Below are 13,276 nucleotides of genomic sequence, written 5' to 3'. Positions count from 1 at the left end.
CGCCTTGCTCCCATCCCCCGACCTTCTACTCCAGTGTTTGCTGTGTGCGGCTCCGCACCGCAGATGCGATGTAGTAACATCATGGTGTCTGCTGTGTCAGTAGAACAAGCTGAATGGTGGAACAGAGCCGGCTTCTCCCTCATTCACCATTATATTCACCGTTACTTGCGGATCCTCATAGTGATAAAATCGGGAAGCGGAATGGCGGCCGCATAGTGCTGTCCACTGGCTGGTGTTTTCAACTCTCTGGTTTTCTCAGACCGGATTGAAATGACCAGTGGGCTGGATGTGGCCTTCGGGCCGCACTTTGCCTAGGTCTGCCCCATACAGCCATGTTGATGGAAAAAGAAAAGTGTTGTGGGCATAGAAGGAGGGAAGGAAACAGACAGAAAACGGATATTGGCTCTGTCAGGAAGGGGTTAAAATGTTAAGGAACTGTCAGCAGGTTCTCTGCGTTCTCTCTCAGGACGGCCTCCCGTCAGCTCCCGTCAGTCATTGTGATGGATGTCTATGAGCTGATGCAGAAAACGGAATTATCGATGCTGATTGCTAATGATTAATTGTAATGCGACTTCTGTTAAATTTGTTAATTGAAGTGTGGAGAACTAGAGGAGTAATACAGTTTATTGCCCGCTCATGAAGATTTGTTCCTCGCAGCACTCGCCTGCATGCGTGGCTGTTCTCGATAATCATGTCACCGACCTGGGATGAGCTGCAGGGGGCACACTCCTTGTGCTGTGTGATCCGGCGGCCATCTTTACTGAGGGCAGACTGTGTGATGCTAGGCTGCTCGTTTGTGCTGTTATTACAGAAGATGCTGATGACATAGTTGTGAAATAGTTGGAGAAGGTGCGTCCGGGGCCGCTGACGGACTTGTCAATTTTGAGCTCACAACAGCTGTGGTATTTTTAGTGCTATTAAATATGGTGCAGGGATCAATTAAAGGGACACAATTGCAGGATTTTACAGGAGCACAACATGTCAGTGGACGCATTGGGGATATTGGCACCATGGACCAGTCTTCAGAAATGCCAAGATGGAACTAGTCAGGGTCAAGGTAAAAATATGAAAGTATAGCTACGTGTGAGTAGTTAAAGGGGTTGTCTCATGAAGTTGCCTCCTGGCTTCCTGCTTGCCTGGGGGCAGTGTGCTCCTGATTGAGTGACAGTGCAGACCAATGTTGTGCTGCTGATCCAAACCTTGCTCTCTCTGGCATCAGAGAAACGCAGGGTACAGAAGCCTCCCATATCCAGCGATCTGCGCAGCGGCACAGCTCTGCTTACAAGCTCTACAACTCCGAGCTTGTAAGTGCTGCGTTCCTTACCGAGGAATATGGCCACCACTGATGGGCTGTAAATAGCAGCTGAGAGTGCAGAGGATATTCAATAGAGAGCACTGTGAAGATTTAGCCATATAAGATGGTTAGGCTACAAAGGGATTGTCCAGTTTATAAAACTTTTATTCGGGATCCTCAGCGTATTAAGACCAGATCCTTCTAACAAACAGGGAGGACCCCTATAAAAAAATATGGATAATCTCTAGTACCACAGAGCTGAAAAAAGGAATGCAGGAAGTAAGAAATCTCATAGAAGATTGCCCAAAAAGTTATGTTCCTGCCTGAAATGTCGCCCGTCGCCCATCCCAGGCCTTAGAATATTATCCCTGATTTCCACAGTCACAATGTCGGCAGCATTGTAGGCTGAACCAACTTGGATGCCGGTGCTAGCTATGCCGTATGGAGGACATAAGATGCACACGGGGTCTCTAGCCAAGTGATCAGTAACATCTGCCTGATTTTCTCCTGATAATTACGGTGTCCCCCAGAGCTGCATGCACACTTCTGTCTTCTCCTGGGCTGAAATCTTTCATCTCGGAATCTGTACGAAGCATGCTGCCGTGCTTTATATTCTGGGAAATGTAGCATCTATACTCGTCACCGTGCAGCAAAATAGTATAAAGAAAACTACATGTGCAGTGTTCAGCATTGGCTGTGTTCACATCTGTCCTTGTAGCTCTGGCTTTATGCTCCATTATAGTAAAGGCTCAGTCGTTTAAGTACAATTTGTACCTTGGTTTTCACGGATAGACCTTGTGACTATTGTTATGGTCTTCGGGGCTGTTCACACGTCATGTATTTTTGTGGAGCCACTATTAAAAACTGACCAAACTGATGAAAATCACATCCAAAAAAAAACTGATGAAAATCCCTGAGGTCTGAATAAGCCCTAACAGAAATACTAAGATGACGTCAGTCTGACAAATGGACTATAATGAGGTCTTTCGGGGTTTTGTCATGGTGTTCGTCATTTTACCTGAGCATGGCTGTCCCTGTCCAATTTTAAGGGGCCTGTATGGGAACATCAAGGGTAACGAGCAGATAGGCCAGTGGTGCAAAGTGTAGAGGACTATCTGATAGTAGTACCTAATTTCTTCCATGGATCACTAATCCTCCACCTTCAGGAGCCATAGCTTGAGAGAAGGGGACGCCTGAAGCTCCGGTATGCAGGAACTTAAGATGGAGCTGTGGTATACCATCAGAGACTGGGATGGGGTTCATTCTAAAAGTCATTCTCCGAGCCTCTTTCCAGAAGGGCTTCACCAAAATGTGGAGGATAATGCCTTCAGTGTGGCTACACCAGCAAGATGCGGTAACCGAATAGTAGGCCTGATGGGATGGAACGTAGTTAGGCCTCGGTATCTTGTAGACTGGGTTTTGTAGACCATTGGAGACTCAAGAGCTGGATGTAAAAGTGAAATGTCTGGAAATATGGTTTCAGAAAAGTATAAGCTCAAGACTCTCTCCCGAACACATAGGGACAGAGGTAGCAGCTGTGTCTGAGGGGAAAGCTATCCTGATTCCTGACCAAAAGAGAGGCTGTGTCCAACTTGGCCATTTTCAGGGGTGAGCACTTCTAGATGCGTTTTGGAACTGGAGTAAGGGGGGGTTTAAGAGATGGTGATGTTCCAAAAGCCACAGGGGCAGCAGTCAGAAATGTTGTTTGGGGACCCTATGGAGGACCAGTACCCGATTAAAAGAAAAAATAAAATAATAACCTAAAGGTAGTTAATGTCTTTCAAATATTGGCATGATCATAGAGTAATAGCAGGGTAAATTGAGGGAGGAGGTCCAGCTTTTTTTTTTTTTTTTTTAGAGAGCCTAAACAGGATTCTAGGGGAGCCCCCTACTAGGCAGGTATGAGCAGAGCCTTTGTTCTTAGCAGTCAGTCTGTCAACAAGGTGTCCTGGGTTTCATTACCAGATAGTAGAACAATGAATGCAGATTTGGAGAACAAAACAGACCTTAATCAGCCTCAGCACATAAAGGGTTATTTCATAGAGGAGTGTTGTTAGATAACACTTAAGAAAGCAAAAAAACAAGCACTTGTACAGTTAACTGTTTCTTAATATAGATAGTAACACTTTTTTAGCTTTGTTTACAACTCGTTACCTAGGAGACCGACCACCGGCTGTCTAGCTTGTAAGCACTGCACTGAAGCTGGCTGGGAATGGGACGTAATGGTTCACTTCAGCAATCCTGGCTAAATTCAAAGCAGCGCTTACAAGCTCTATAGATAAGTGCTTGTAAGCACTGGGCATGTTCAGCCACCGCTGCTAGACAGCGAGCTGTAAAGGAAAGATATAGTGTTCTTATCTCAAGAATGTCTTAAATTAAAATTAGCAAATGGTAAAATGCAAAACAGTTTGGTCTTACAAGCAGAGTCCAACAAGTCACCCTTTAAGTAATAATTATGCAATGTTTTTCCATAAGCATCCCGTTTCTAAATGGCTAAATAAAGTAATGCTGGTGACCCTAGTAAGCGTGGCCTGGGCCTGCCGGCCGCTCGCATCGCATGTGCAGACGTTGGACACACCGCGATACTGGTTTTCATTAAGTCAGAACTCACGCAGTTGCTAATAACTTTTTTGGACCATGACCTGAATGTTGTAGCCTTTTCTTCCCTCTGATGTGAAGCTGATAATGAAGGCCTTGCAGGCAGTAATCAGCGGCGTTCCTCGCCCCTCTGATTGTGTCTGCGATACCGCTGTAGACTTGCCGGACCAGCCAAAAACCTTATAATCTTCTGATTTAAAGTGTTGCAGAAATGTTACCAGCTAAGCCGAACTGTAAACAATAAAATACTCAATCTGGGAATCGGAGAGCATATATGAATCCTAAAGCACGGTGATTAAAGGTTTTATGTAGCAATGCAAATTAATTGCAGCTTTTGGGGTTTCTTATGTGTTGGGCTGGAGCGTGAAATGAAAAGGATCTGTATTAAACTGCCTGTGCCAAGACTTCAGAGAACATATTAGTGGAGAGCAGCTAATGAGGAGTGTTCAGAGCACTTACACATCTTTTTTTTTTTTTCTTTCCCCCTTTACATTTTTTTTCACTACTTATTCTGGACTGCATTACTCTCATTTTAAACTGCTGCTTCAACTTTTTATGTTAGTTATTAAAGACATTTCAACCCTTTTTTTATTGTTCTAATGTATCAAAATAAAAACTCAATTGATTAAAAGATCTTCCGTTTTGCGTATACACCTCTTATTCAGACCTATGTGTCTCCATGGTTCCAGACTACAGACAAGCCCTGTGTAGTCCCATCCGCCTGTAGTTACACTTCTGTAGTCAGTAGTTAACACATATTAGTTAGGCTATATGAAAGGGTCGTTTATTCCTTACGTGTCTGAAACGGACGCCGTTGTTTCGACAAACGTCACATGAATCAACAGTGCATGCGAATGAGACACTTGGAGCTATATCTTATCACTGGAAAAATATTCTTTTTCCATTTATGAACCACTTTCTTCCCGCTTTCTGAACTCAGTATCATCTCTGAAAAGCTGTAAAAATCCTTCTTGGTCAAAATAAATAAGACTACCACCTCCCGGACATATCCACTTATTAGTGCCTATTAAACTCTATGGTAAAGGGAAGGGGGAAGGTGGAGTGAGGAGCTCTCATCACATTGTATTTCACTTAAAGGGGTTGTCCGGCCTTGCGCCATAAATCTGCAATCCTTCTATGTGACTGCAGGCTTGTGAATCCTCACCTGGTGCACTGTGAGAATTCTCCAGCGCCGGTAACAAGGATGTATGTGACTGGAAGTAGGTGATTCGCATATATGCGGTCACGTGCCGACTAGACGTGCATGGCCAAACTCACTGCAAGTGTATTGAGCGAGGCTGAACACGTCTAGTCTGAATGTAGTGGAAAACATGCAAATCGAATACTTGGGGTCATGGGCCCACATGCTACTGGCAATGGAGAACCCTCTCAACACGTGATGACATGATCTCCATGACATAGAGTGAATTCAAACTTCTACACTAAGGCCACACAACTCCCTTTTTAAAGGAGATCTGTCAGTAGCATCAACCCTCCTGAACCTGGGCATGCAGGTCATAGAAAGATGAATAACAGAATACCCTGAGAAATCCTCATTTTTTTGGAATATGTAAATGAGCTGTTAAGATCTATGGGCTGAACATAGATCTCCCCAAGAATCTGCCTCCAGAGATTATTTTAAATGAATGGTGTTGTTACCAGTGTGAGACATGCAATGACTGATAGTCTGCTCTCCTGATCTACATGTCTCACACTGGTAACTCCCTCATTCATTTACAGTAATCTCTGGTTGCAGATTCTCAGGGAGATCTATGTCATACATCTTAACAGCTCATTTACATATTAAGAAAATTGTGGATAATTCTGGAGTAAGATAATAGATCACTGATATCACGGTATCATTTTATTCAATTTTATATGACCTACATGCTCATATAGATGGCTTAGGATTGTTGATCCTACTGACAGATGCTCTTTAAGTGCTGGATTCACAGCCACACAGCTCGGTCCTGCTGTAGGTTTTGTCTGTGCACTAAAAAGGAAAAAAGGGCATGTTTCCATAACAGCCTGTACTGTATATATATTATATATATATTATAGCATCTAGTCTCTACCCACTAGCTCAGAGACAACCGAAAATATAAGAGAGCCTGCAGAGGGCAAAACTGGTGACAAATGCAGGATGCAAGTGATATAATGGCAAGAAATGGCGTTATTACACACAGGACAGCTTGTTCTGCAAAGTTATCTGAAACGACAATTTAAAATAAGATTTGTCATAATCTCTACCTGATCTGTTTTTCTAGATGGTAGTGACTTTATTGTTGAAGGAGTAGTTTTCCTTTAGTCAATATTGCTTTATCCAACGCTCCATAACTCCACTTCTTAAAGGGGTTTTCCTGCTAAATAAATGAATCGCTTATCCCTTTATTAATCCTTCTAGCTGTCTAGCAAATTACTTACCTTGGTAACTGGCATTGCATATATATAGATGGCAGACACCGACCTCTCCGGTACAAGCACCTGTCACTACTTTGCTTATTGGAGTAGAAGGAACACTTGCTGTAGGCTCCGAATGGGACCATATGTCCCCCCGTCTCCACGTGTGTCTGCATAGTATGTGACCCCACCGTTTTCCAGGTCAATTTCAAGTATCACTTAATTTACCTCTGCATTAGAATATAATAGCATTTTTTTTCCAAATTTTTGAACGCAAATGATGTATTCATTTGTATGAGCTCACATATTTAATGTCCACATTTGTCAAATATGCTTAATTTGTGCCCACATACTCCGATTTAATCATTTTAGCAAAAACACATGTTTTTTTGCAACTTGATACGTTTCAGCGCTGAATGTTTCTAATGGCAATCCCCTAATGTTTCCCATCTGTACGAGGATCAACGGAAAGGTATCCTGGACTTTAGACTAAGCATGTCATCTACCACGCCACTGTTGTGATCTGGAAGGTTAGGTCAATTGATTTAAAGCAGGCCACTCGTGAATATGATGTTATATTAATAGGGAAAAAACTGTATTTAAGGTTTTGTTATGTGCTTATTGGCCACTAGTGATGGGCGAACGTGCTGGGATAGGGTGTTATCCGCCATGCTCGGGGGCTAACAGTGACTTCGGTGTGCTCGAATAATATGTTTGAGTCCCCGCGGCTGCATGTCTCGTGGCTGTTTGACACATGCAGGGATTGTCTAACAAGCAGGAAATCTGAACAGCCGCGAGACATGCAGATGCGAGGACTCGAACATATTATTCGAGCACGCCGAAGACACTTGGTTAGCTCCCGAGCATGGCGGATAACACCTTATCCCAGCACGTTCGCTCATCACTACTGGCCACAATGCAGCCAGGAATTTGTGGTTTGAAGATGTTCATATTTCATGTCTCCAATGTCGTCTCTCAAGTCTTTACCAATAACAATCATTTAAAAAGATCACAAGTCCATATCCAGTGGCGCTGACATATCACGGCCATCACCATGTCAGATTATGGAATAGTTAGCTGGGAATCCTCCAAGTGACGACAGAGGCCATGTAGCTGGGGATTGGTGTCGTAACATTAGAGACATGATATATATTTCAGCATTTTATGAGGCCGTGATATTCCTATATGTTGCATCACAATAATAGAAAATTATTAAGACGTATAAAAAAAAAAGCCGCTTAATTTATTTAGCATTGAGGAAGCAATATACAATAAGTAAATGTAAAGGCTACGGACACCTTTAATGTCCCCTTCAAGACAACTGAAAGCTTCTTGCCAGGCTCCCCCGTGAGTTACAGCCGATCACTGGGGGTCTCAATAGTTCAGATTATTTTGGGTGACGGTCTTCTCCACGTTTTATCAATCTCACCTGTCTCTTCTATGTGCGCGATCCCGTCTGGATCGGGCTCCGTTTATATCTTTACATGCTATTGTTTCCCATAATGTCATCGCGATCTGACTATGTTTTTCATACTTTCCACACATGTTCTCTATTTGATAGATATTTTTGCTGTTATTAATTAAATCTCTAATTGAATCCTTTCTAATGGCGATGTGCGTCCTGCCCCGCATGAGATGCAGCTGAACATATGCCTGACATCCCCATTAAAAAGCAATTACATGCTAAGTATTTTGACATTGGCTGCTGATTTGCAAATCCACGATTGATGAAATGTCACAAGGCTTGACATGTAATTGTCAGGATTACGGCTCCGCGCTATTTGCAGCGCGCAGATAAGTGACTAATGAGCAAACACAGAGCAATTCTGTGTCTGTTTTACTCTTTTATCTAATGGGAAAGAAGAAGCAGCAGAATGTGATCTGCAGCTCGGTGTGAACACCGCAAACCTTACAGTAGGAGACTGATCATTCACATTTATTAAAGGCAATTGTTTTTTTTTATGAGAAATATATGCTGCTGTCACCGATATCGGGGCATTAAGGGTAAATTCTCACGCAACAGATTTTGTTGTGAAAATTTCTATTCCTGAAAATCTGGTACTATTCACTTAATTGGGAATGTTTTAGATGAAAGCTACTGTCCACAAGTTACCGCAACATAATATGCAGCAAACGCACAATGTCTGATCATTTCATAGGACTAAACAATATTACTAACGTGTGCGTCACCTGCACAAAGTGACTGTTCAGGCCAAGCACAGGCGCTCGTGTACCCCTGGTTTGACCAAAGAGATGCAAACCAAGTAGGGGGGAAGGTGACCTGATTTGTTTGGCCACACCAAGGGTGCTCTGACCGCACGTGTGCAAATTCAATATGTTAAAATGCTTTTCCAGTTTCAATAATTTAATACCCCAAAGGCGCGACTCCAATAACAAAATTACCGTTACTTACACCCTGCCTCTCCACAACTTCAGCACATGACCTCTGCAGCCAATCACTGGTCTCAGCAATCTCATGCCGCCTACCTCTACCAGCATGACCACTGGGCCTAGTGATTGGCTGCAGCAGTCACGTGATGTAGGTGTGATGACACTATTGCAACGTGTCAACAAAGACCGGGGACAATAGAGGCTGTGCTGTAACCGCAAGGGGTAAGTAATAATGGTTTTGTTATTTTTATTAGGGTGACGCCTTTGGGGCTCTTTGTTACATGTTTTTTATGGGGTTTCCACTACATTTTACGTAAAGTTTGTTTGGCCCAAGAGGTGTAATAAAAAAATGAAAACCTACCGTACTTACTTCCCTGATGAGGGTCTCTGAGTCCACTGCCAGATGGGGATGCCTGATGACAGCGGCACTGCCCAGAGGTGCGGCACTGCCCAGGGAGGGGAGTGGAGATTTTTATAATTTTATTGCACTCCTCCCCACTTCATCCTGACCCAATCAAGCTTTACTTTACCGTAATATGAAGTTGAAAATCGCTTTAAACTTCACAGGGAAAACCAGGCTGAAGAAACTAAAACAAGACATTTCACTCCCGTGCTGCCCCCTGGGCCAAAAGAGATGAAGTCCTACTCGCTCATCATCTCACCTTGCAGTTAAGTAGTGGCCTCAGCAGTCAGGTCACGGGGTTGTGAAGTCATCGCTTATAGGCCAATGGGGTCTTTCTTTTTTCTTTCTCTGAGCTCAGCTTCCTCCTGTTATTATGCACCTGTCTGAAATCTGGGCTTTGATCCTCTCACCCCAATCTACTGAACTTCGTCATTGGGCTTTGTGGATAGCTCGGCATGATCCCATGTAATTTTATGCCTTGGCCTCTATAAGTCCTACCAAGACATACACCTGCGTTTTAGCCGTTTCTGAGCCTGGCTTGCCTGCAGCCTCCAGGACTTCTACCGGTTTCTTGGTCCCCTGTCCGCCTTCGTGCTCCTGTATCTCTATCTGTCCCGGTCTCTGGTCTGCCTGCACGCCCCAGGACCTCTGCTACCTGTTCCATGTCTGCCTTCAGCCTCCAGGACCTCTGCTATCTCATCCCTGTCTGCGGTCCATCTACGGCCTCCAGGATTTCTGCTACCTGTTCCCGGACTCCTGTCCGCCTGTGGTCTTCAGGACTTCTGCTACCTGTTCCTGGTCTCCTGTCTGTCTGCATGTGGTCTCCTCTACCCTCACTAGCTGTTCCCCACATGCCTCACCTGCCTGCTGTTTGTGAACCTTGTGCTTGGAGGGTCCAACTCACCAGGTGAGCCTAACATCTGTGAAGTCTAAAAATCCAGTAAAGAACCCCTTTAAAATCAGAAAACCCCTGGCAGGGCAGGAACTTGCTGGTTAAGATAATGCAAATGTAATAGCAATATTGTGTGTCCTTTCTAGCTAAACAATCCCTCGATAATCCCTTGATAGTGTAATGAGCAGAAACCTTGTATTTCTAGCGCCCCCTGTGTGGTCATGGCTTAGCTCCTAAGATTTATTTATTTTTTTTTTTAATAAAATACTCTAATTTTGCATTGACCGGAATACTCTTGACTCTTGTCCATTACTGTCTGCGCGGCCTCTTTGTCATTTTCTGAATTTTCTACTTTTATTATACAAGTTGAAAACAGCTGCCGGTGCTTGTGCAGAGGCAAATCCCCCCCCCCCCCCATGTGTCAGTGCGATCATCGTCATTTTCCTTCCTGTTTGTACGTTTTCTGCTCCGCCATCCTCATTCTCTGGAAGCCGGGGCTCCTCCAACATTGTAATTACGCTGATTATAAAGTTTCTTCCTGGGCTTTGAAATCTCTTTGAAAAATGGACATTACTAACTGATATGAAGGGAGTGGCACCCAGCAGCTTCTAATCTTCACTTTTTGATCTTTTGGATGTAAAAATGAACCACGAAAAATTACGTGAAAGATTATTCTGCAGAAAATGGATTGAATTAGTGAGTAGGAAGTTGATATATGAGCCGGTAGGTTGGCCAAGGACTTAAAGGGAACCTGTCACCAGGTTCTGCCAATATGAATTACTTCCACCACCTTTCAGGGCTGATATACAGCGTTCTATAATGTTGTGTGTAAGCCCTCAACCCGACCTGTAAGAGAGGTAAAAGAGCTTTTATTATACTCGCCTGCGGGGCGGTCCCGTCCGAGGGGTCCGGAACTCCCATCTTTTTGCGATGTCGTCCTCCTTCTTGGTTCGTGTGGATGATGCGTCCCTACGACATCCACAGTATTCTCCTCGGCACCGCGCTCCTGTGCAGGCGCACTTCTCTGTCCTGTTGAGGGCATAGGAAAGTACTGCAGTACTTTGCTCTGCCCTCAACAGGACAGAGAAGTGCGCCTGTGGTGCCGAGGAGAATCCTGTGGATGACGTAGGAAAGTGTCATCTACAGGAACCAAGAAGGAGGACGGCGATCATAACAAGATGGGAGGCGCCGGACCAAGAACATAGACACCCCTCTGACGGGACCGCCCCATGAGGGAGTATAATATGTTATTTTTCTTTTACGGGTCAGGTTAAATAGAATGCTGTATATCAGCCGTGAAAGGTGGTGGCCTCATATCAGCCAAACCTGGTGACAGGTTCCCTTTATAGAGGTTTCCGGTCAAAACCGATAAGTCTGTAGTCACTCTGTGTGTCACTCTGTGTGACTGCAGACCTCTGGATCCCCCCAATATTTTGACCCCTTCAGATGGATTACCTCGTGGGAGGTGACAGTACATCAGAGGGTATGTATATTGTGTGTTTATTATTTTGCCAAGCCAAGCCAAGGTGTTCCTGATGGATTGAGAGAGCAATAAATTATTAAAACAACCTGTGTGTTTATTTCATTAAAATACTTTTTAATAATGTGTGTGTTTTTTTTTTTTTTTTTTAACCCTTTCAGACAATTGGATTAATAATGGATAGGTGTCATAATTGATGTCACCTTACAATAGCAAGGTGGCATTAACCCTGCATTACCCCATATCCCACCGCTACACGGGAGTGGGAAGAGAGTGGCCAAGTGCCAGAATAGGTGCATCTTCCAGATGTGCCTTTTCTGGGGTGGCTGGGGGCAGATGTTTTTAGCCACGGGGGGGGGGCAATAACCATGGACCCTCTCCTGGCTATTAATATCTGCCGTCAGTCACTGGCTTTACCACTCTGGCGGAGAAAATTGTGTGGGAGCCCACGCCAATTTTTTCCGCGATTTAACCTTTTATTTTAGCAGCTACAGCGCCCAAATTTTGCACATACACACTACTAACATTAGTAGTGTGGAATATGCAAAAAAAAGGGGATATGAGATGGTTTACTGTATGTAAACCATGTCTCATATCATGTCGGGTTTAGGCAGGAGAAATGAAAAGCTGGCAATTGAATTAACGACTTTTCACTAACACCGCTGCGTATTTCTCGCAAGTCACACTGCTGGTCCATGTGGAATCCGTATTTTTCTCGCCCCCATAGACTTTCATTGGCGAATCTTTTGCGCAATACGCTGACAAACGCAGCATGCTGCGATTTTGTACGGCCGTAGAAAGCCGTATAATACTGAACCGTAATATACGGCTGATAGGAGCAGCCCCATTGAGAATAATTGTGCCGTTTATTTGGCGAGTTTTACGGACGTATTTTCTGCGCTCTTACGTCCGTAAAACTCGCCAGTGTGACCCCGGCCTTATACATAGTCTCAAGCAGTGGGCGCGGCCTTGCTCCATACACTTGTATGGAGCAAGCCGCTTCCTCTAGTTGGACACACCCACTGGCCATCCGCGTCACTGTTCGGGCCGTGGCCTCTGCTCAATACAAGTGTAAGGAGTGAGGCCACTCCCACTTGCAGGGGGTTATGTATAACTCATACATATCCTCCGTTCCCAGGTCTGAAACTCGCGAATCCCCACATCACACAGTACAAGTCCTGGGGGGATCCATAAGTCTGCAGTCACAGAGTGACTTCCCTTTAAAGGAAATTTGTCAGCAGGTTGTTGATATGTAATCTGAAGGCAGCAGGAAATGGAGGCTGAAACACAGAATTTAGGAATGCGTCTCTTGTCAAAGTGCTGCTGCTGTTTAGTAACTGTGAAGGATTTATCAGGAAGAGATTAGTATTGCTGGATTACATTAGTCCAGCAACGCCCCCTCCTGTGATGAGCAGCTCACTCTCCATCGACTTTGCATGTGGAGAGCCTGTTGTGAGTGGGGTAAGCTGTGATGTGGGCGGGGGCAGCTTCCTCAGCTCTGCTTCATTGTAAACCTAAACGCTCTGTGTGAGAGTGGCTTCACATGTCTGGAGCTCCAGACCTCATGACTGGTATTTTAGAAAGCTATGTACAAGCCCCTCAGCAAGGCAGGGAGAAGTGCAGCAAGGCAGGGAGAAGTGCGCCCGTGCAGCAGGGCGGGGAGAAGTGCGCCCGTGCAGCAGGGCGGGGAGAAGTGCGCCCGTGCAGCAGGGCGGGGAGAAGTGCGCCCGTGCAGCAGGGCGGGGAGAAGTGCGCCCGTGCAGCAGGGCGGGGAGAAGTGCGCCCGTGCAGCAGGGCGGGGAGAAGTGCGCCCGTGCA

General features: G+C 44.9%; 1 protein-coding gene and 1 long non-coding RNA gene across 2 annotated transcripts in view; both read left to right on the top strand.

Moving 5' to 3' along the window:
• The window catches only part of MICU2 (mitochondrial calcium uptake 2), a 303,165-nt gene that overhangs the window by 13,688 nt on the left and 276,201 nt on the right, over positions 1-13,276 (top strand). The gene's annotated exons all lie outside the window — the stretch shown is intronic.
• Positions 9,894-13,276, top strand: part of LOC143817192 (uncharacterized) — a 59,831-nt gene continuing 56,448 nt past the window's right edge. Inside the window, exon 1 of the long non-coding RNA XR_013224084.1 lies at positions 9,894-9,993. This is a non-coding gene — a long non-coding RNA (uncharacterized LOC143817192). The remainder of the gene's footprint in view (positions 9,994-13,276) is intronic.

This window comes from Ranitomeya variabilis, chromosome 3 (genome assembly GCF_051348905.1).
Source record: "Ranitomeya variabilis isolate aRanVar5 chromosome 3, aRanVar5.hap1, whole genome shotgun sequence".
NCBI lineage: Eukaryota > Metazoa > Chordata > Amphibia > Anura > Dendrobatidae > Ranitomeya > Ranitomeya variabilis.
Note: the sequence above shows the minus strand (reverse complement) of the source record. Positions and strands in the feature narration are given on the sequence as shown.